This window comes from Meles meles, chromosome 6 (assembly GCF_922984935.1).
Source record: "Meles meles chromosome 6, mMelMel3.1 paternal haplotype, whole genome shotgun sequence".
Classification (NCBI taxonomy): domain Eukaryota; kingdom Metazoa; phylum Chordata; class Mammalia; order Carnivora; family Mustelidae; genus Meles; species Meles meles.
In genome coordinates this window covers 123,286,654-123,308,388 of record NC_060071.1, presented here as the reverse complement: position 1 = coordinate 123,308,388, position 21,735 = coordinate 123,286,654, and the positions used below count along the sequence as shown (strand labels likewise).

The following is a 21,735-nucleotide window of genomic DNA, read 5'->3' as shown; positions in this document are numbered from 1 at the left end:
ATCTTTCTACTACTTTCTAAATAAAAGAGTTAAAGCCGGTTCAACCCTCTTCCTTATCTTGCTGCCACCCTCCAGAACACCCGATTACCCTCCTAAGTCTAGAATCCTAAGAACCTGTTCTACCACTCATGGCTTGGAGAGTTTAGGCAAATTATTTAGCCTCTTTGGGCTTCAGTTTTTCTCATCTATAAAAGCAAAGAGAATCATAAAGCCAAGTTAACTGGGAGTGTGGTCACACTCAAAACATAAACCTAGCAAAGATCTACTTAAAGTTTAATGCTTGGCTTTGGAGAGAGCTATTTTGTCCTCTGAGACTTTTCTTAGTTCTTCCTAACTCCTGGTTATATTCCAGAGAGCTGAATTCTGATGGCTAAAGGAGTCTCTTTCGAGTGCATATAAATTCCTTGTGGGGCCTTGGCGACATCACCAAGGCCATGAAGGAACTCATTAGGTCATTAGGTTGACAACACAAGCCCAGACCCCAGCGCTCTGTCCCAGGCTGGGAGGCTGTCAGCAAGTGCCCTGCAGCAGCCTGGTGGAGACTAACAGAAGCACAGAGAGCATGGAGGCAAGGACAACAGAGCCCCTGGGCCACGTGAGTGAGGAACAACTTTCCTCCAGACAGCAGAACACAGAGACGGAGGCCCCCACCCACCGGGTTCTGTCTTTGCAAGTAGAAATCTTCAGAGGCCCACCTAGGAAAATGAAATCTGTAGGGTGGTGTCAACACCAAGGACAGCCCACAAGGAAGAGCCAAGAAGGGAAAACCAAGGACTTGTGGCCATTCTGGAATATCTGTGTAGGAGGGGCTTCAGGGTAGCGTGGGGTGGCCAGGAGGGGATGGCTGGGGAGCTTCGTGGGGCGCTGCACCTGTATTACAATGAACACGGTGAAGGTCTGCCTGAGTGGCTTGTATCTGTGTGAGACAGAGAGTGTGGGGGGACTAGGGCCCCGAGACACCCCTTGCTTCAGTCCCTGGAAAGGCCCATACTGAAGAAAGAAGCCAATCCTACTTCCGGGGACTAGTCCATTCTTCTGAAGGATGGAAAGAATGTTGTTCAAGGCTGGTGAAGGAGAAGACAATCATTTTATTTTATTTTTTAAAAGATTTATTTATTTATTAGAGAAAGAGAGAGTGCAGGGAGGAAGGGTAGGAGCAGAGGAAGATGGAGAGAGTATCTCAAGCAGACTCCCCACTGAGCACAGAGCCCAGTGTGGGGCTCGATCTCATGACACTGAGATCACAACCTGAGCCAAAACCCAGAGGTGGGTGCTCAACTGACTGAGCCAGCCAGGCGCCCTGACAATCATTTTAACAAACTCCAGTTTCTGACATGAAAAATTTCCTCCATGATCTTCCCAGATGTCAGGCTAGGCTGGCCAAATGGGAATTCCTTTGTTGACTGTCTTTTCCCTGCTGAATTCAGAGTTTTAAAATGCGATTCCTTGAACATCACTATGGGTTGACATCCACCCAAGTCAGGTTCTCATGCCTCCAAAGGCATATATCAAATTATTATTTTATTTACTATATAAAATATGAATTTGGACAAAATTTATAGTACTCTCCTACACTAAAAAATTCCACAAACTAAGTTCTTCTATAGCAAGATATATCAAAACATATGTCTCACACAGCTGCAGTAGTCTAGAAACTCCAGCTAAGCTGTGACCATAAAATCTTACCATTTCTAAAGAACAGGCCCCATGGACACAGATTCTATTTAACTGAAGCCACCAATTCAATCATTTTGGGTCAATACAGTGTTTTTAGCCATCGATATCTTTCCACTCATAAATCAGTACCAATCCAGTCATTTTTGTGAGCCAAATAACTATACCATGATCTTATTTTTTGGGTTGTTAAAATGATCAGATGAGAGTCACTGCTGGTAAATCAGTAAAATGCTTGGAAATAAATATGAGGGAAATCTACAGCCAACCAATTGGATGTCAGGGCCAAAGGACCTGCCTACCACCTCTCTCCCCAGCCCAAGCCTTACAACACTTAAATCCTGATTTCCCCAGGTGCCCAGGGCCAGTCTCTAAGCACACTGATGTACGTGTCCCAGAACCACTTGGATGTAATAGTCAATTAAATTATTAATGAAAGAACTATACAAATAAAAGCATCATGCTCTCTTATGTAGTAATAATTACTATTGTAAGCAATGCAAATTGAATAATAAGAATCATCAGGACAGCTCGGTGATAAGCTAACAATTTTCGGCAATCAAACCAAACATCTCCGCTCAAGCTGTTTAAGAAAATAAATAGCAGCTTGTTGACATTTTTGTTCAGTTAAGCACACATATATCCAGAGGCTACTTAAGTGTCCCAGATAGAAGAGCTAAGAAAGAAGTAAAGACTGAATGACGGAGAAGTGAAACCGGTTACAGTGGGTGGTAATATAGATATTCCAACATCTTCAGAAAATGATGAATCCTATAAAGTGTCCCATGACATAATTTATGTACTTATACACATACACACACACACACACACACACACACACACACAGAGGCACATATATTTCCAGGTACATATGCGGTACATGGGTATACAATAGATTCTTGTAACGCTAACATTTCAGTTATATTCATGGGAGGTGTCAAGTGAAAAGCCATGATAAAAATAGGTCCATCACTGACAAACCATAAATGACTCTTAATCTCACAAAACAAACTGGGGGTTGCTGGGGGGAGGTGGGATTGGGAGAGGGGGAGGGGGCTATGGACATTGGGGAGGGTATGTGCTATCGTGAGTGCTGTGAAGTGTGTAAACCTGGCGATTCACAGACCTGTACCCCTGGAGATAAAAATACATTAAATGTTTATTAAAAAAAAAAAATTGGAAGGGGAGGCGAACCATAAGAGATTATGGACTCTGAAAAACAACCTGAGGGTTTTGAAGGGTCAGGGGTGGAAGGTTGGGGGAACAGGTGGTGGGTAATAGGGAGGGCACGTTTTGCATGGAGCACTGGGTGTTGTGCAAAAACAATGAATACTGTTACGCTGAAAAAATAAATAAAATGGAAAAAAAAATAGGTCCATCACTATTTCGAAGCATTTATTAAGCACGTGACGACCTAGCGCACAGTCACACACCTGTAAAAGAGCAGGTCATTCCCTTATTTACCTTAGCGGCCCCTGATGGAACATTCTAGAAATCATCAAGGCCTTGAACACAGCTTAGCATCACCCAGCTGTCTGCCAGTACACCCAAGCCTGATTCAGGAGAGAGGGAGTCCACTGACCAGATCAAAGTAATCACAGCTAAAATCTATGAAACTCTAAGTGGGGAGTAACGGAGACCTTCACGTAAGTACCACAACTGATCTCCTGCTTCTTTTTGTGCCCCTGGAGAATATGTATTAGATGTGAGGGAATGCTATCCTCTGGTATTCAGCGGCAGTGCGGTCTCCCCAGCTTCCGGCAGGAATGCAGTCATGCTGGAGAGTGAGCTTCCCCACCTGCCATCAGGTACGTTCAACCCACCAGCACTCCTTCTCCGAGGCTTGGAGTGTCAGCTGTTAAAAGTCTACCTCCTCAGAGGCATTTGCTTGGACTGGAATGACTATTTACAAGAGCATCCTCCCCTCCTTCCTTGTAAGCTGTTACATTAACCAAGGCCAATTTGGATGCCATTCTCTTTCAAGAGGTACCAACTTCAAAACAGCTCTTCTGACTCCATGGGAGATGCCCCTGCTCTGAGTTTTGATTGTTCCTTTGAGGCTCATTCTATCTTATTAAATTCTCCGTCTTGTGCTCTGTGGTTAGCACCATTGATGGAGCTCCAAGCTTTAAGCACTGTTAAGAGTTTGGGCCCAAATGACTCAATCCCGTTAGCATCCAAATATCCACTTCGGGAGTTCCAAGGCATATACCAGAGCAAGAGTGAGTAAGTGTGGACACATACATGTACCCAGTGCAGAGAAACAGCTAACATGATATAGCAGGTGTCCTGGGGAGTCACCGCTCCCTCTGCCTTTTCGGAGATGGGGTCGGCCCGACCTCCACCAAGAGATTCATGTGTGACTGCGCATTCTTAATCCAGCTATGGGCAGATGCCTACTCATCTTTTCAAATGCTTTTTTTCTCTTCCTTAAACCAGGAAGAAAGTCTTAATTGCTGGTATGTCTCTAACACTTGCTAATCTCCTTTCTAATAAGAAGGATAAGCCACAGGCTGGGGACCTCCCAGTAAACAGCCCTGGGAGCCAGCAAGGAAGGTACAGAGGGAGGTGAGAAAGCACCAACGAGAAGCAAGAGAGCTCAAGTCAGGGAGGTTCCCAGATCGTGATTTTGCACCACAATAAGATTTCAAAAATAGTTTTGGGGACGAGCGTAGGTTGCCAACTTTTTATTTTGCCAAGTAAGGATACTGAACTCACTATATTGAGCTTATTTTTCTCTTTGCCTTGGACCGGGGAAAAGTTCATCTTTGAATGCTTATTTATGCATGTTTGTCTGCCCTCTGCACCCCACCCCACCCCCGCCCCCGTTAGACTACACCTTCCGGCAGAGAACCTCAGCACTCCCTCCGCCTTCCATGCGGGAGGCCCCCCAGGGTCCAGGAGCCCCTGAAACAGACCAGACTGGATCCGGAATCTGGGAATTATTATTTCTTTTCTCATTTTGCCTGAGAATGTTTCACATTTCCTTATCTTCCTTCCGAGAATTTCTGTGAAACACCTTTTCTAAGGTGATAGAACTACGTAGCCATCTGAAAAAAAGTCAACACATTTTACATTGGATTCATTTCAACCCTCGATAAGAAAGTAGTCTATATGCTTCTAATGGAAATGAATTCTAACAAAAGGGTGTATTCACACTTTCAGCCTAGGGGCCTGACCTACCATGGCCAAGAACACATGTGGGAAGAATGTGAATCGCTTCCTTTGCAGGCAGAAGCTGCCGGGGGAGCAGATGACCAAAGACGTTCCATCCATTTATCTTGACACAAACCTACTTCCACAGTCAGCCAAGATGACCGCTCTGAAGAGAACCAACTTGCAGAGTCTGGACCAGAATCAGGGCTTTGAGCAACAGCTAAGGACTTAGATCAGCTTAATTTCTGAATTTTTGGAAGACAAAGACCATCTATACTAACATGGCCTGCACAGTGTCTACGTTTAAAAAAAAAAAAAAAGAGAGAGAGAAAAAGAAATCTCCCTTATCCCTTGAGACCAGAACTCTGTCTCTGTCTCTGGCCTCTCCATCCCTCGAAAACAGTTTGCAAAGGGCCTTTGACTTCGAGAGCTGTTTGTTGAATGAGCAAACCAATGGACTCCTGTATTTACCTTGTTACCTTCCCGTACCCAGAAATAACTGACTTAGAAATCTTTTATTCATTTATTTTTTAAAAGATTTTATTTATTTATTTGACAGAGATCACAAGTAGGCAGAGAGGCAGGCAGAGAGAGAGGGGGAAGCAGGCTCCCTGCTGAGCAGAGAGCCCGATGGGGGGCTCTATCCCAGGACCCTGGGATCATGACCTGAGCCAAAGGCAGAGGCTTTAACCCACTGAGTCACCCAGGTGCCCCAAAATCTTTTAGATTAGTTCTCATTTAAATAAAATATGGATTTTATTTTTTATTTATTTATTTTTTAAAAGACTATGGCTTTTTAAAAAAGATTTATTTATTTATTTGACAGGGATGGGGGGAGCGGGAGAGACAGCGAGAGAGGGAATACAAGCAGGGGGAATGGGAGAGGGAGAAGCAGGCTTCCCGCTGAGCAGGGAGCCCAATGCAGGGCTCGATTCCAGGATTCTTGGATCATGACCCCAGCTGAAGGCAGACGCTTAACGACTGTGCCACCCAGGTGCCCCAAAAGATGGATTTTAATCACATTTCCAGTGACCAGTCAGAAGCATACATTCTCAAGCAGTAGCAATTATCATCATTTTAAGAGCTGCCATAAAAGGAGTATTTGCTAGCTGCCGAGCACTGTGCCCCATATTCTATGAGAATGATTTTATTTCATTCTCATGCCCGCTCTACCAAGTAGAGATCAGTGTTCCCATTTTATGGATGGGGAAATGAAGACTCAGGTACCTTACATGATTTTCCAGGAATCCACAGCTCAGAAATCACACTCAAAGTCCTTCAGCTAGAAAGAGCAAAGACTGGAATCTGGAACGGCGGCCCTGACATCCATCAGCTAGCTCTGGGAAGCTTGGGCCACAAAACTAACGCCAATCCTGCCATGAGTCACGGCTTTTCTGGTACATGCACTTGAACTGGTGCTACTAAAAAACCATGGCCTTCCCCTCTTTCCTGAAGCCGGGGGTGATTTTTACTGTTTGAAAGTCCTGTGTAAGCTTTATGTCTCCTCTCTCAGGAGCTCTACCGTCGGCCCCTCAGGCCTGGGCCACACTACAGCTAATAGCCAGATTACAAAATCGGTCTGTCCATTCAGACAAACCCAGCTCTCTCAGGACAGTTGGTGCAATTCAACAGCAGCCTATAAGGGACCAAGGCTCAGAACTGGTTGTAAATAAATCAAGCTCTCCAGATTCCACAAATCTCTTTCAATTGCTTTAGTTTGTGATGACAACGGGACCAGCAAAGTTAGTGAGGAAGCTGCCCCCCACCCCAACCCATGGTGTCTTGCTTTGGGACCTTACTTTGTGACTTCCTTTTTTTTTTTTTTTTTTAAGATTTTTCTAATTTTTTTTAATTTATTTGACAGAGAGAGAGAGATCACAAGTAGGCAGAGAGGCAGGCAGAGAGGGGGGAAAGCAGGCTCCCCACCGAGCAAAGAGCCTGACACAGAGCTCAATCCCAGGATCCTGAGATCATCACCTGAGCCAAAGGCAGAGGCTTTAACCCACTGAGCCACCCAGGCACCCCTGCTTTGTGACTTCTGCGGCTCTAAGCTTCCCTATGGAAAGAAAACAAACCGTAATTACCTATCTCACCAAAATGATTGCAATAACCAGGGGAGATCGTAAAAACACTTTGAGGGGGAAAAAATAAATAAATGCCTTCTAAAACTAAAGGTGTTAATATCATACCTTTTCCAAATCGTATAGGTTACGACAAATTATACTGGTTACTTATAAGGCCAAACCATAGCTCCAGAAACTCTCTCACTCTGTTACATATATAGGGATTTGAATTTAATTAAAGTTTTCCAGGAAACACCTAGAGCCATTATCAAAGTTGCCAACTGGGCAGCCAACAGGAAGACTCCCGGTAGGTCTGCGAATCAGTCCTTGGGAGGGTGTGTGTCTTGTTTATTAACACTTGGGCCCCATTGATGACATAAGCATAACTCTCCTTGGTATTAAAGTAACTGGGAGTGGAGATTAATTGCCCAATTTTTAATTACATTTGGCCTCTCTGTACCCCATGTTGTAAGCGCCCTGCCTTATGAGGGCACCATGAAAATAAGCGATCTATCATCGCGTATTCTGAAAGAGCTCCGGTATCTGCAGAGTGTACGATCACCAAAATAAAGGATTCTAGCCTTCTAAGAATCTAACGCACACGCACTCTTGGTGTGATTTTAAAAATGGCTTGAATAATGGGAGCATCACAGGAAAACATGTTGAACTGTGTCTGCTGACTAGTCACACACCCTCCAGCTGTCTCTGGACAGCTCTGAGGCCAAGGCATCAGACTCCATTTTGAACGCGACTTTCTTCCTCCCTTTCTGGAGTCTCTCATTTTCCCCATTGTCTTCATTCAGAGGAAAGACCTCATAAATGTCATTTCATATTCCAAGCAATTTGCTATAGGCAAGTACACCATTACTTTGTACAAATAAATTTACATAAATCATTATTAGAATGTTTTATCTTAGCAACATTATTTGGTTCCCAGAGCACAAATTAAATGCATGCTTAAAGCAGAATATTTTAAAGTTATTCCTATATTGTTTATGAGACAGGATTAGAAATTTCCATCTAATTTTTCTTTCATAATGGAATTCCTTTAGTTTTCTTTGTACGTTTTGAAACCACATGTATCATTTTCTGGGGGGTTTCTTAAAGCAAGCAATGCACATTTGGCTCATTTTTCAGAAACTCTTCCCTTTGATTCCACGGGTTCAGTTCTGAACACTGATTAGGAAGGCCAGAAACCAGGGAAATTAATACCATCTCGTGAATAATGGGTTTTTGTTTGATATTATTCTGCAAGCAAACTGGTCCTTGCTTGTGGTTCAGCTTTTTTTTTTTTTTTTAAATAAACAAATTTGTAAATAAGCTCCCTGAAAACAGAGCTCAGTCCCTCCTAGCTATTTGTGTTGGGAAGGAGCCTGCTTGAGTCAACTGCATTGCACATGGCAAGTCTTCACTGGCTAGAGTTCTCCTCCACCCTAGATTTCAAAATAAAATCTTTCTGCCTGCGTCAGATGTAGCGCCCAGTGTTAACAAAAGCTGCATTGGTCGATGCCAGGGGAGTGGAGGGGAAGGGACTCACGGGTTCTGCTGCTTGCTGGCCCTGGAGAATCACGGAGGGAGTCCATGTCTCATCTTCTCATCGAGGTCCTAAAGGCCGAGTTTCCCCACTCGGGGCTTTAGCCCTCTACCAGCGTCTGGTCTGGGTACCATTCCCAAGCTGGTGTCAGGGGAGCGGGGCCCCACGCAGTCAAGGGGACAATCCTCGAGAAGGATAAATGAGGCAGTCCCATGGAGTGCTTAAGAGCAGGATAGACCCGGATTCAAGGCAAACCTTTCTGCTTCTGCTACCTTAGCTTAAATGAGATTACGTGTACCCACTTCACAAGTTGGCTTTGAAGATTAAATGAAACAATGCAGGCAAAATCTTAGAACAGTGTGACTCAGAAAAGGCTCCTAAGCAGTAGCTAATATTAATCCTGAAGGATGATCAAGGGGGTCAGGCTGGGGTGATCATAATTTGTTGTCTCTACTATGATATTTCTGGGTGTGAAAGGCAGGACTGTCCGATAATTATGTTAGGTCAACTAGCAAATGCTAGGACAGTCCCAGGCGTACTGGGGTGTGTGCGACTACCCTGATCCCAGTTCATCACCATTCAAAAGCTTATAAAGAAATTAGGTAAAAAAAAAGAAAAAGAAAAAAGAAAAGAAATCAGGTATCGGTTATCTCTTACATATTTTACAACTCATTCTATCACGTAAGGCTCTTCCATACATTGTATCTGACCTTTCATAAACGATGCGAAAAAACGTACAGCTGGGTTAATTACCTTTTAATGATGAATGAAGAACAGCACAGAAAAAATATGGGCTTTCCCACAATGACCCAATGTTGTCAGGGCAGGGGATACCCCAAGCATCCCTCATGTTCCTCCCTACTTCCCAGTCTCCTGGCAACTAGAGGGTCATGTGACTAATTCTGGCCAATGGACTGCAGATGTGAAATTGATCTGAGTCACTTCTGGTCTAAGGCACTTCGGAAAGGGTGGGTGTATTTCAATTCTTCTTTACACATCTTAGGGTAACCAAGAAGTCCCATGTTGAGACGTAGGTGTCACAGGACGGACAAGACTTGGAACCTGGAAACTGACTGCAGGACAGCCGCACTGACAATCCAATTCTGGGTGAGTGAGAAATAAACTTCCGTTGTACTAACCCTGAGATTTGGGGAGTCCTCTTCATGCTGGCATACCACAGCCTGCCCCGGCTCAGCTAGCTGGTAGGAGTAGGAACCCCTATCTCCAACTCTGACCATAGTTGCCACTCAACAGTATCATAAAGTCCCACCACACTGGGAAAATACTGCCAAGGCCAAATGGCATGACTTACTCATGCTAAGTCTTCAATGCTTACTTGATTTAAAACAAAATATTTATTTGGTTAAAATAAGATAGCTCAGGGGCGCCTGGGCAGCTCAGCCAGTTCAAAGCATCCAACTCTTTGGTTTCAGCCCAGGTCAGGATCTCATGGGTCTTGAGATGGAGCCCTGTTGGGCTCCTCTGCCCAAAGGAGAGTCTGCCTGAGGATTCTCTAGGATTCTCTCCTCTCTTACGCAAATCCTACTTGTCCTTCATTCAATCTCATTTTCTTTGTGGGACAAAATATTCCACACCTCAAATTTTGCAAACACTCATGCCACACAATTGCATAGGCAATCTGCTAGGATGACAATTTTTTTGCTGCATAAGGTCGAAAAGTAAATATTTTTTTATTTCTGCTGCACTTACATGCCTCTGCCAGGGTGCCAAGACTCCCTAGACAATCCACAAATGGACAGGGCCGTGTTCCAGTACAACTTTATTTAGGGACACTGAAATCTGAATTCCATTTCATTTTTACACGACACAAAATATTACCCTTCTTTGAATTTTGCCCAACCATTGGACAATGTCCACGAACATGCAGCAGGCCCCACCTGGCCAATGGGCAGTGATGGGTCCCTGCACTAGTCTCTGAACACAAACGCCCACCATCACTTAGGCAATCGCTTTGGGGGGAAGAGAACACAAAGACTTAGTTTAGTTCTACTTCCTGGTGGCTGACCATGCAGGGCTCCGATTCCAGGCAGACCTTGGTCCTGGGTCGGCAAGGCCCTCAGCTCTGGGAGCACCAGGGCAGGCTGAGGCAGGCGGACCAGAGTCAGGACAGGCCTGACAGGATGGGCAGGAGTCTTGGCAGGCCACTCTCAGCGGCACCTTTAAGACCCAGGGCAGCGAAAGCCACCACCGCTTCATCCAAAAGCAGCACTGGAAAAGAGCTAGGTGCGCGCAGGATTTGCGGGGCTCTCCCAGAATTAAGCAGGGCACTCGGCTCCCCATCCCTGATTGTGGCCCCAGTTTCAGCCTCGGGACCCTCACGGAATTCTGGCTTTCAGAACTCTCGGCATCGACTCACAGACTCATGTCTTTGGCTTCTGCTTCCTCCCCTTCAACCTCCCGGCTCTGAATGGTGCTTTGTGAATCACCAAGGTACTGACCTCATATGGCCTCCGGTTTATCCCTGAGGCCTTGTCAAGCCACACCTGCCAGGCTGAGCATGGCAGGCAGTGGGCAGATGTGTAAGAGAAGAGTAAATAATCAGGTAGACAAGCAGAGGCCAGATGTAGACAGGACAGAAGAAACAGAAAAGGCCAGTCCGGTAGTAGCCAAGCCAGGGGCATGGCAACGATGACCACTGTCCCTGAAGGAAGCTTCTAGCCAAGGCCCTCTGTAACAGGGCAGGTGGAGTCTCCCCAAGGAAACCCTCAGGGACCCAGGCTCTGAGGGGGAAGCTGGCTCTGGCCAGGACAGAGGAGCAGGGTCCTCTGATCCCTGTCTGCTCCACCTACTGAGGGGCCTGACTGTCCAGGCTCACAGTGGGCTCATTCCCACCTACCTATCCGGGCACCATGTTACTCCTCTCCCCTTGGCCTGGCCAAAAGATCCACAGGAAAAAAAAAAAAAAAGCTCCCTGGAGGCTCCCCAATTCCATGAGTTCTTCCCTGATTATTTCAATACCAGTCCTCAAAGTCTCTCAATTCCCTGAACCAGAGAGCTACCATTAATTAGTACGCAGCCCTGGCCCTACGCTGAACACCACCATCTGCCATTTCCTTGAGTCATGATCTTTGGCTAAGCCGTGACTCTATATAAGGACAGAGCTACGACTTATATTCTTTTTACTCCCATCTGCCCCAAGAACACATAACAGATACTCAGTAATACTTATGAAATCCACTAAAAGGTAAAGATTAGAAAGATTAATAGAATTCAAGTAAAACATGATATTATGGGAAAGAAACTGATTTAGAGGAACTACGGGTAGAAGGCAGTTTCTAGATGAAAATTCCCAGCAGTGTTCCTGTTGCTTTGTGTGTCCAGGACGCACACTAAAATTTTAAATAAAGATGTGATTGAATGTTTTCATTATCTTAATGCCTAAATTGGATTGACCACATTGTCAGTCTGATCAGCTGCATAAATTAATCATTAGGAAGATTGGGAGAGGAAGAGGGAGAGGATACCAACTGATGAAGAAACAATCAATTTGGTATTTGCATTTAAACATAGCTTTGGTATTTCATTTATTCAGTGCAATCTCCCTGAGGTGTAGGTGAGCAGGGGAAGGCAGAGCCTTATTACCTGAGTCTGAATGGGTCCAGGAAACCGAGGTCAGCATTGCTCCAGTCACAGAAAGGACAGGCAGGCCTCCATCATCACACGAACGCCGGTCTTAGGAGATGATGCTCTCTAGTGACTGGTGGAGAGGAGCAGAAGGAAGTCAGGATTAGAGCAGAGGAGGAGAAAGGACCCTCTCCAATACAATGGATGTCATCTCTGGCCTGACTCTTAAAGATGCAACACTTCAGGGGGGAAAAAAAAATCAATTGCAACAGTTACCTCTTATTTCTTGGGAAGTTATTGAACCACTAGGTCTTTCCGGATAGAGCGTTCTTGAAACCACCTCACAGGGCATAAAAGGACCCAGAAATTTGAAAATACACGCCACAGATAGCATGAGATTGGCTTACGTTACCACAATGGTCATTGTGACACTGGTCTCCAGCTGCCACTGAAACACTTGTCTACACAAAGGACAACCATTGAGCACCAGCCACATTCAAGGCCAGCAACCCAGCATGTGGACCGGGCTTGATCTGCTGGGCTGACCAGGTTCACAGGCTCCAAAGTCAATGATGCTCTCATCTGTTGCTACCAAATAAAATTACTCTGGCTTTGCTCCTGACGGGAAAGACCCCATCAGACTCAAGCTCATTAAATGCTTAAGCTACAGATTACTGGCCCACAGTTAGCCAATCATCTTACAAAATAGAAAAGTTGGTACAGGACATAGATTGCATAATTATTTCTGATAGAAGATTATTTTTTTTAGCCTACGCCTCAAGAAAGCCAAAGTAATAGATTTCTCATGAAAAGAATGATGTTATCTTATGAACTTCAGATGTAGAGAACATCAGGAAATAAATTCCTTAGATCGGTGATTCTCCAACTATAGTCCCTGGAACAGCAGCAGACATGTACCTGAGAGTTTGTTCGAAATACAAATCCTTGGCTCCCACCCAAGATCTACTGAATCTGAATGTTTGGAGGTGGGGCCCCGCAATTTGTTTTAACAAGCCCTCCAAGTAATTCTGATATGCCTTTGATTATTAATTTATCCACCCACTCAAAGACATTTATTCTGTCGTTGTCAAATAAAACTACCCTACTCTACTGTGTGCTAAGCTTTAAATACAGGCAAAGCATTCAACTAAGGATTGGGGAGGGAGAAGCTCAGAGAGAGACAGTGGATGACAAAAATCCATGCCTTTAAGAAATGGATTGTCCTTGGGGGCACCTGGGTGGTCTGGTAGATTAAGACTCTAGATATTGGCTCAGGTCATGATCTCAGAGTCTTGAAATCAAGTCCTACACAGGGCTCTGCGCTCAGCAGGGGGTCTACTTCTCCCTCTCCCTTCACCCCTCCCCCTGCTTTTGTGCCTGCGAGGGCATGCGCTCTCAAATAAATAAATAAACCTTTAAAGAAGACATACAAATGACAAATAGAAACATGAAAAAATGTTCATCATCACTAGCCATCAGGGAGATTCAAATCAAAACCACATTGAGATACCACCTCACACCAGTCACACTGGCCAAAATCAACAAGACAGGAAACAACGAGTGTTGGAGAGAATGTGGAGAAAGGGGAACCCTCTTACACTGTTGGTGGGAATGCAAATTGGTGCAGCCACTTTGGAAAACAGTGTGGAGATTCCTTAAGAAATTAAAAATAGAGCTTCCCTATGACCCTGCAATTGCACTACAGGGTATTTACCCCAAAGATACAGATGTAGTGAAAAGAAGGGCCACCCGTACCCCAATGTTCATAGCAGCAAAGGCCACAATCGCCAAACTGTGGAAAGAGCCAAGATGCCCCTCAAAAGACGAATGGATAAAGAAGATGTGGTCCATATATACAATGCAGTATTATGCCTCCATCAGAAAGGATGAATACCCAACTTTTGTATCAACATGGATGGGACTGGAGGAGATTATGCTGAGTGAAGTAAGTCAAGCAGAGAGAGTCAATTATCATACGGTTTCACTTACTTATGGAGCATAAGGAATAACATGGAGGACATTAGGAGAAGGAAAGGAAAAGTGAATTGGGGGAAATCGGAGGGGGAGACAAAGCATGAGAGACTGTGGACTCTGAGAAACAAACTGAGGGTTTTGGAGGGGATTGGGTGGGGGATGGGTGAGCCTGATGGTGGGAATTAAGAAGGGCACCTATTGGGCACCTGGGTGGCTCAGTGGATTAAGCCGCTGCCTTCGGCTCAGGTCATGATCTCAGGGTCCTGGGATCGAGCCCCGCATCGGGCTCTCTGCTCTGCAGGGAGCCTGCTTCCTCCTCTCTCTCTGCCTGCCTCTCTGCCTACTTGTGATCTCTCTCTCTGTCAAATAAATAAATAAAATCTTTAAAAAAAAAAGGGGGGGGCACGTATTGCATGGAGCACTAGGTGTGGTGCATAAACAATGAATCTTGGAACAATGAAAAAAAAATAAAATTAAGATGTTAACATAAATAGATAAATAAACGAACAAACCTTTTAAACAAAGAAAAAGAAGGATATCATCCACTATGGGAGACAAGACACATATGCAGGCAACTCAAATACAGACAGTGTGATTTCCTTTAATCAACAGCTAGAGGGTTTCTGAGGAGACATCTGTTTCTGGCTGGGGCGGCGAGAGCAGGGAAGGGAAAGCATCAAGACCACCACAGTAATAATGGGCCTTGAGATCCCCACAGGATTTTGACAGGTGGAAACAGGCCAAAACGGAAGGAAAGGCCCCGAGGCGAGGAAGCGTGAGGGGCCGTTCAGATGCGTGGAGCAAGCAGGTCTGGCTGAGACGTGAGAAACGTGAAGGCGGTCTGGGTGAGACAAGGTGACTTCCAAGTTCAGACAGGTAGATGGTAGGGGCCTGTGGCTTCTCTTGCACGTGTGAAGACCACCCCGCAGCATCCGCCGCTTATGTTTAGAAATTGGTATCTGATAAACCAGGTGACTCAAAGATTTCTAAAGCCAGTTTGCTTCTCTGCACTTTTTTTTTTTTTTTAAACTAGAGGTGTGCGCCTCTGCTGCTTCAAGAATTAACCACTCAAGTTCTGCCCAGGAGGAGGACACAAAAGAAAATTTTAAAGCAGGCACGAGAATCTAGATGTCACAGTAGCCTCAGGCCCTTCTGCAAAGGGGCAAAATGTTACCATAACTCAGAAGCCCCTGAAGACGTCTGTGGTTTTAGTTTTATAAAATAATTCATGTGGATAGCGGTATGTGTCCTAATCACAGGGAAGAAGTTAAACCAGGTGTGGGGAGAGGGAAGAAAGGTGTAAAGAAAAGGGTAAAGAAAGGGTCGAAAGGTACAGACTTCCAGTTATAAAATAAACAAGTCATACGCAGCATGGTGATTATAGTTCATATTACCCCATTGTCTGTTTGAAACTTGCTAAGAGAACCGACCTTAAAAGTTCTCATCAGAAGAAAAAAAATTTTGTAACTATGGAAGGCGACGGATACTAAGTAGACTCATATCGTGGGGATCACTGTAAAATGTACGCAAACACCGAACACAAACACTCTGCTGTACGTCTGAAACTGCCATCATGTTAGATGTCAATGACACCTCAATTTAAACAAATTGAGGCATATTAAAAAAAAAAGTTAACCATCACTCAACATCTCTAATTAGAGGAAAAGAAAAACTTTTCGTGATCAAGAAGGTATGGCTTTTGCCTCTAGAAAAGCGGCATAAATACAACGCTTTAGTTCCCGATACTGCTGGGTGAACGCCAGGATACTGAAATGTTCTGACATTGTATGAGACGCTGGCAGAAACGAAGGAGGGTTCAGAACGCGTGGTATCTAGATGCTCACCCCAGCTCTGCCATTTAGCCATCTAAGTCATTGCAGGGAGGAGACTCAACCCTCGAGACCCCAGTGCTTTTGTGATGGAGAATAAGAGGCACTGCCTTGCCCCCCACCTTCAGTGAAATTTAAAGAAAAGACCAGAATTTGCTATGACAATTAGAAAGTACAATGTTACTGTAAGGTACAGAATTATCCTGCCCATAGAGACATGTGGGTACTAATTAATACTTATTGAATTGGCCTTTGAAAGTATGAAAGCAGAATGTTTCCTATGCCCTTGAGGCTCACCTTTTAAATCTCTGCAGATACAATCATCCAGAGCAGCAAACTTGGCATCCACCAAACCATTCTCCCCAGAAACACTTCAAGGTAAATTTTTCACTCGTAATTTTTTTTTTTAAATTTTATTCCTCTGACCACGATAGACCATCCTGTTATCTTTCAGCAGCTCCTGGGAAGCACAACTCAGTCTTCAGCAACACGGACATATACGGTGGTGATAATTTATCATCTCTGCAGGAGTTTAGTCCCAGATGGACCATTTACTAATTTATTTCCATATGTAACTGGCAGAGAGATTAATCAGGCTTCCAACTTGGAAAACTGAATTGCACTTTACTCCGTTAACAGGCTAACTCTGGACAAGAGGAAGTACACGTTTACACAGAAAGCCTAGGGTTCCTCTGAAAAAGCCTGTCGACCTCAGACACGGGTCTTTAAACACACACACACACACAGAGAGAGAGAGAGAGAGAGAGAGAGAGAGAGAGAGCTTGCTCCTTCTGTCAACTTGGAGGGCTGGCTCTTTCTCTAGCCGCTCCTGGGCTTCCCGGAGGGGCGGGGTCTGACAGGACTGCAGGCGGAAGGGAGCTCAGAGTGGTGTAATGCCAATCAGCTCCAGTTGCTGCCACGTGCCCTGTCCACCCCCCCACCCCTCCCCAGCTCGGGGGCTCATATTTCTGAAACTGAAGAGATCTTTTTGCCATGGTGCTGTGCCCAGCTGGCCCGGCTCTGTGGTGCCCAGGCACTGGAAAGTATGTGCTTTCTTTTTTCCACTCTTTTTAAGGGTCTGAACTTGACCAAGTTCAGCAGCTGTTGTGTCCTCAGTAAGGCAATGGCTCATGAATTGTTAGCACTGCTCCCAGGGCCCCAGAGCTAAACTCGAGTCCACTTTTGTTTTTAATTCTATCCCAATGATATCAGCCTTTTGCAAAGGCTGGGTAACAGGACTGTTGTTCGATGATGGTGTTTAAATAGAGAAAGCCGGCCAATCCCAACTCAGGGCAGAAAGTACGAGCTGCCGGGTGATGTTTTAAGTGAAACCCAAGGCCACAGCCAGGAAGGTTCAGGAGACAGGACCAAGTAGAGAGATTATCGGCTGGATCCACATGCCTGGGTCTCTAACTAACCATATGGCTTTGGAAAAGTCCCTTACAGTTCAGATTCACAATTCTCTCCTCTATAATAGGAGTTCATCTCCCTAAGATTCCTTCTGCTGTAAAATCTTATGATTCTCTAAATATGAAAAAAAAAAAAATCAGCCATTCAGTGGGTTTCTGTGTTTAGATGACGCCAAACATCCAGAAGTTTGGAAGCATGCCAAAGAGACTGAACTGGTCCAGATGCCTAGTGCGGTGACAGTCACAGCCCTAGGAGCCTCAGTATACCCCAGACTGTCTCTGAGCAGAGAACACGAGCCCCGGAGAGGATTCAACAACATATACCTTTATGAGATTTTTAAGATGCTGCAGTCTGAAGTACTGTGTAAAAGCAACAAAAGTCTGCGAGTCACGGTCTTGTCATTAAAACGCTTACAGCTCAGTTAAGGACAGACACGACTCATCTTCATATTGCGGAATAAGTGCTATAATTGCAGACAAAGAAACTGTTACGGGAAGGTGAAGGACGGAGAAGTCATCCCACTGAGGGCGAGAGGGAGAGTTCTTTAAGGTTTTATGGAAGAACTGGAATCAAACCTGGAAAAATGGGAGTAAAGGCATCCGGGCAGAGGCAGTGGCCAGAGCAAAAGCCCAGAAACTTCCTGACATGGCCAACACATGGTATTTAGCACCCTAGGGCAGCACCGTAAGATGCTTCAGGAAGAGAAGATCTGGACAGCGAGGCGGCTGAAGAGGGACTGATGGGGAAAAGTCCTGGGCACCAGCCCGCAGACTGGCTCTCACCCCATGATCACCAAGGACCTTCAGAAGTTCTGGGCCGTGGACACTCCAAATGGGCTACGCCACAGGAAGTGTATCCTGGCAATTCTGTGACCATTGAAGATTGGTAATAAGATCAGTCTGTACCTTCATCTTTCTCTTATTCGTTCTGTGCTGCCACTATTTGGGAATTCCTCACATTTCTTTTTTCTAAATCAATTTCCTGGCCCTTCAAATGGAAGGAATTGAGCTTCCTACAAGCCCTGCCAGGATTTTACATTCAGATGACTGGTTCCGCTTAGAGCTCTACATCTAGGTTAGTGTGTTCTTCTAGTCTTAAAAAAGAGTTAAGGGGCACCTGGGTGGCTCGGTGGGTTAAGTCTCTGCCTTTGGCTCAAGTCATGATCTCAGGGAGCCGAAATCAAGCCCAGCTTCAGGCTCTCTGCTCAGCAGGAAGCCTGCCCCCCCCCACCCCGTCTGCCTCTTTGCTTACTTGTGATCTCTGTCAAATAAATAAGTAAAATCTTTAAAAAAAAAAAAAAAAGAGTTAAAACAACATGGTATAGACTGGTGGGTTTGTTGTTGTATTTTTTTCTTAATTTTTTTGTTTTGTGTGTGTGTGTGTGTGTGTGTGTAGAGTTTTGGGGTTTTTTTTTTGTTTTTTCTTTATACTGGATAATATTTCTAGATGATAATAAAGAAGAAAACCCAAACATCTCAACTGCTGGAAGGCCTTGCTCTAGTGCTCCCAAAGAGACAAAAGTTGAGTTAGTCATCCCGAGGAGTGCATAGACACTTTTTTGATTTCTGGTTTCAGAGCCCAAGGGTAATAAACCCAAAGTTTCCAGGGCCCCTCCAGTGTAAGAGCAGAAAATCATGTAAACCCTCATACCGACCATATCTGGTTCCTCCGCCTGGGGGTGGGGGGGGAGGGGCACAGGCGCAGGTGGCTTTCTGCAGCTGTCACCGGAGAAGCTGCCCCCCATGTTCACAGGGCACGGGGAGGGGGTCTGCATACCTGCCCTCCCCTCAGCCCCTAAAACAGGCCAGTGTCTCACAAGGAAAACAGAAACAAGTGTGGCATTAGGAACAGGGGCTCATCCTCTGAGAAGGGAGCTGCCCTGAGCATGAGCCACCAAAACGTTAATTCTCCAGAGAAAACACAAACGTCCCTTCCCATCCCTGGGTGGCTCAGACGACAGACAGGCAATAAACGGGAGGCTTCAACATCAGTTTCATTTTGGATCACCTTATTTAGAAAGGCAAATAGTATCTATCCACCAGGCTGCTGATTATTCCAGGGTTCAAGTCCCTGATTTATAATTCAAAATCTGTCCCAGCCCTCCACACACCCAGGTGTTCCGGAAGCTGCAGAGTGCCCGAGCCCCTCCCCCCTCGGATAGGTGTTCTCTTAACACCTAATCAAATAATTACTGCAAAGAGCAACACGCAGTAGGCGCTGTAGTTTCCTGTGCACGTAAAACACAGTCTCGTACATACCAGAAGAGTTGCATATCTCGTGCCACTCTTTGTAAAAGTCCACCTATGGTCAGAAAATGAATCCTCCTCAAATGAATAGATTAGCTTAAATTACCATGCCATTTTACAGTCTTTTCAAGGTAAATGTGGCTTAAACTGAATAAGGGGCATAAATAAAAATATTTTGACATTAAAAACTCAGTATAAATTGAACTACAACATACTTGAAAGCTCCCGCAATCATAACGTGCACATTGAAATCCATTAACCTAATACTTAGGCTGCTATTCAAAAGCAGAGGTCTAACACGTAAATAAATACATATTTGAACACTTCTCCTAAATTACCGTACGATCCAATTGCAAAGTCACACACTTACAAAGTCTATCATCTTTACTTGGTTGCCCTCTAACCAACACTCAAGTCTTATCAGGCTACAAGGTGGCGGCAGGATATAAACACAGAGACCGGCAAATGGTACCAAAAAGTAGCAGCAAATGTCAAAGACAAACCAGGGTCATCCCCGCGGGAAGAGAGATATTTACATAAGCATACGGCAAAGACAATGGAGCCCCAAATTCCCTTTAACTGCACACCTAATCAACCTCTCTGCTCCTCACCTGATCATTTTTACATAAAAACAATTTCTACAACGATACGATCCAAGACCTTAGTGAACATAAACTCAGCATCAGTTACAGATTCTGTTGCACATCAGATCTGCTTTAAGACTCAGCTATTTTCAACCAAACCTTTCATTCCTTACCCACCACTACCCCCCCTCCAAAAAATTAGCTTCACTGACAATAACCTTAAATATGTCATCTGCCAAGGCCATTTTCTTACCTTTGTAACTCACTCACATTTGTTTCATTTGATATTTACCCAAGCAAGGACAATTGTTTGACTGGAATCTTGCAACTTTCAACTTTGCCCAGATTTTGCTGTCGTGAGGCAGGGGAATGACAAAAACCCCGACACATGGCTCAGCCGAGCTAATATACATCTGAATCAGAGCTATATTTTAAATTCTTTTACACTTACTTAATATAGTGCGTGCTGCCTGTCCACTGATGCGATATCAGAAACCTGCAAGCTACTATTTCTGCAACTGTGTCACTGTAGATAGTCTGAAACATGTACGTAGCTGTTGCCATGGAAACAAACACAGCTAGGGTAGAGTGCCACGCTGTGTTAATTCCTTCACCCATGAACCCCAGGGGAATGCTAACATTCATCTTCTTTCTCCTTTCGTCTCACACTGCTTTAATATTTTTTAGCATTATCAAATGATGTACTAAATACATATGGTACACCTGAAAATACGGATGGCTGAAATGAGCTGTGTGCCAACCTAGTCTGCTGGGTAGCTGCTTAAGGTAGTACAGGGATGCAATGGATCCTCTCACTAACTTCTCCTGGGAGAAATAGACAACTTTGTTTCTTTCTTTACAAATGCTGTAGGTAGGGCAATAAAAAAAAAAAAAGGTGAACATCTTATCTCACCCAAGAAGAAGTTATCACCGAATGGCACCAGAATAAAGATGCTACCAGAAATGTGCCTTAGCAGTCCCATGAAAGGCAGAGGGAGGTCTTGCAAAGTTTCTGAAGTGGATCCAAGCTAAGAGTTGTCCTTCCTTCTAACTAGGCTGCATTAGCAGTTGTAAATCCAACAGCTTTAACTAGGCAAAAGCATAAACCCTCAACAAGGGCTTCATCTGTCCCCACTTGGTCTTTGTTCCTAAGCCCATGGAAGAAGGTATTAGAATGAGTGAATGACTAACAAGATGGAAATCTGCCATCATTCAGACAGAAATGCGATTTTCCTGGAATCTGAACATTCTCTTCTTTGCTTCAAGTTCAAATCGCTGCCTTCATCAAATGTTTAGACCCGTGGGGAAAAGTCAAATATTCTTTTATTATACCTAAGAGGCAAAATGTATAGATGTTGGCACATCGGGCCACATTCCCATTATTCAATCCAGGACGCCACTCTAAATGTTGAGGTTACTCATGGCAGTAGACAAAAGTAAGCTGTTCAAAATCTTAATTACATCCCATCCCTTGGGCTAGTTAATAATATTCAATCTAGATGAAAATGGCCACACTTTAGATTTGCATGCTGATGCGCTTCACTTGAATACAATTTTCGCACTAAACAATCAATTGTAGGCTTTAAAAGGGCAGATCCGTGACTCTGAACTGGCATGTTTTAAAGAAACCACTATTTTATTCGTGGGGATTATGGCAAAATCACCCTACAAAACATAAGC

At 44.6% G+C, this 21,735-nt stretch overlaps 1 protein-coding gene across 3 annotated transcripts in view; it reads right to left on the bottom strand.

Moving 5' to 3' along the window:
* Nucleotides 1–21,735, bottom strand: part of FOXN3 (forkhead box N3) — a 398,885-nt gene that overhangs the window by 272,371 nt on the left and 104,779 nt on the right. For all 3 annotated transcript variants that reach the window (XM_046008530.1, XM_046008534.1, XM_046008535.1), the window contains exon 2: nt 12,031–12,145. The gene's annotated coding sequence lies outside the window, so the exon portion shown is untranslated. The remainder of the gene's footprint in view (nt 1–12,030; nt 12,146–21,735) is intronic.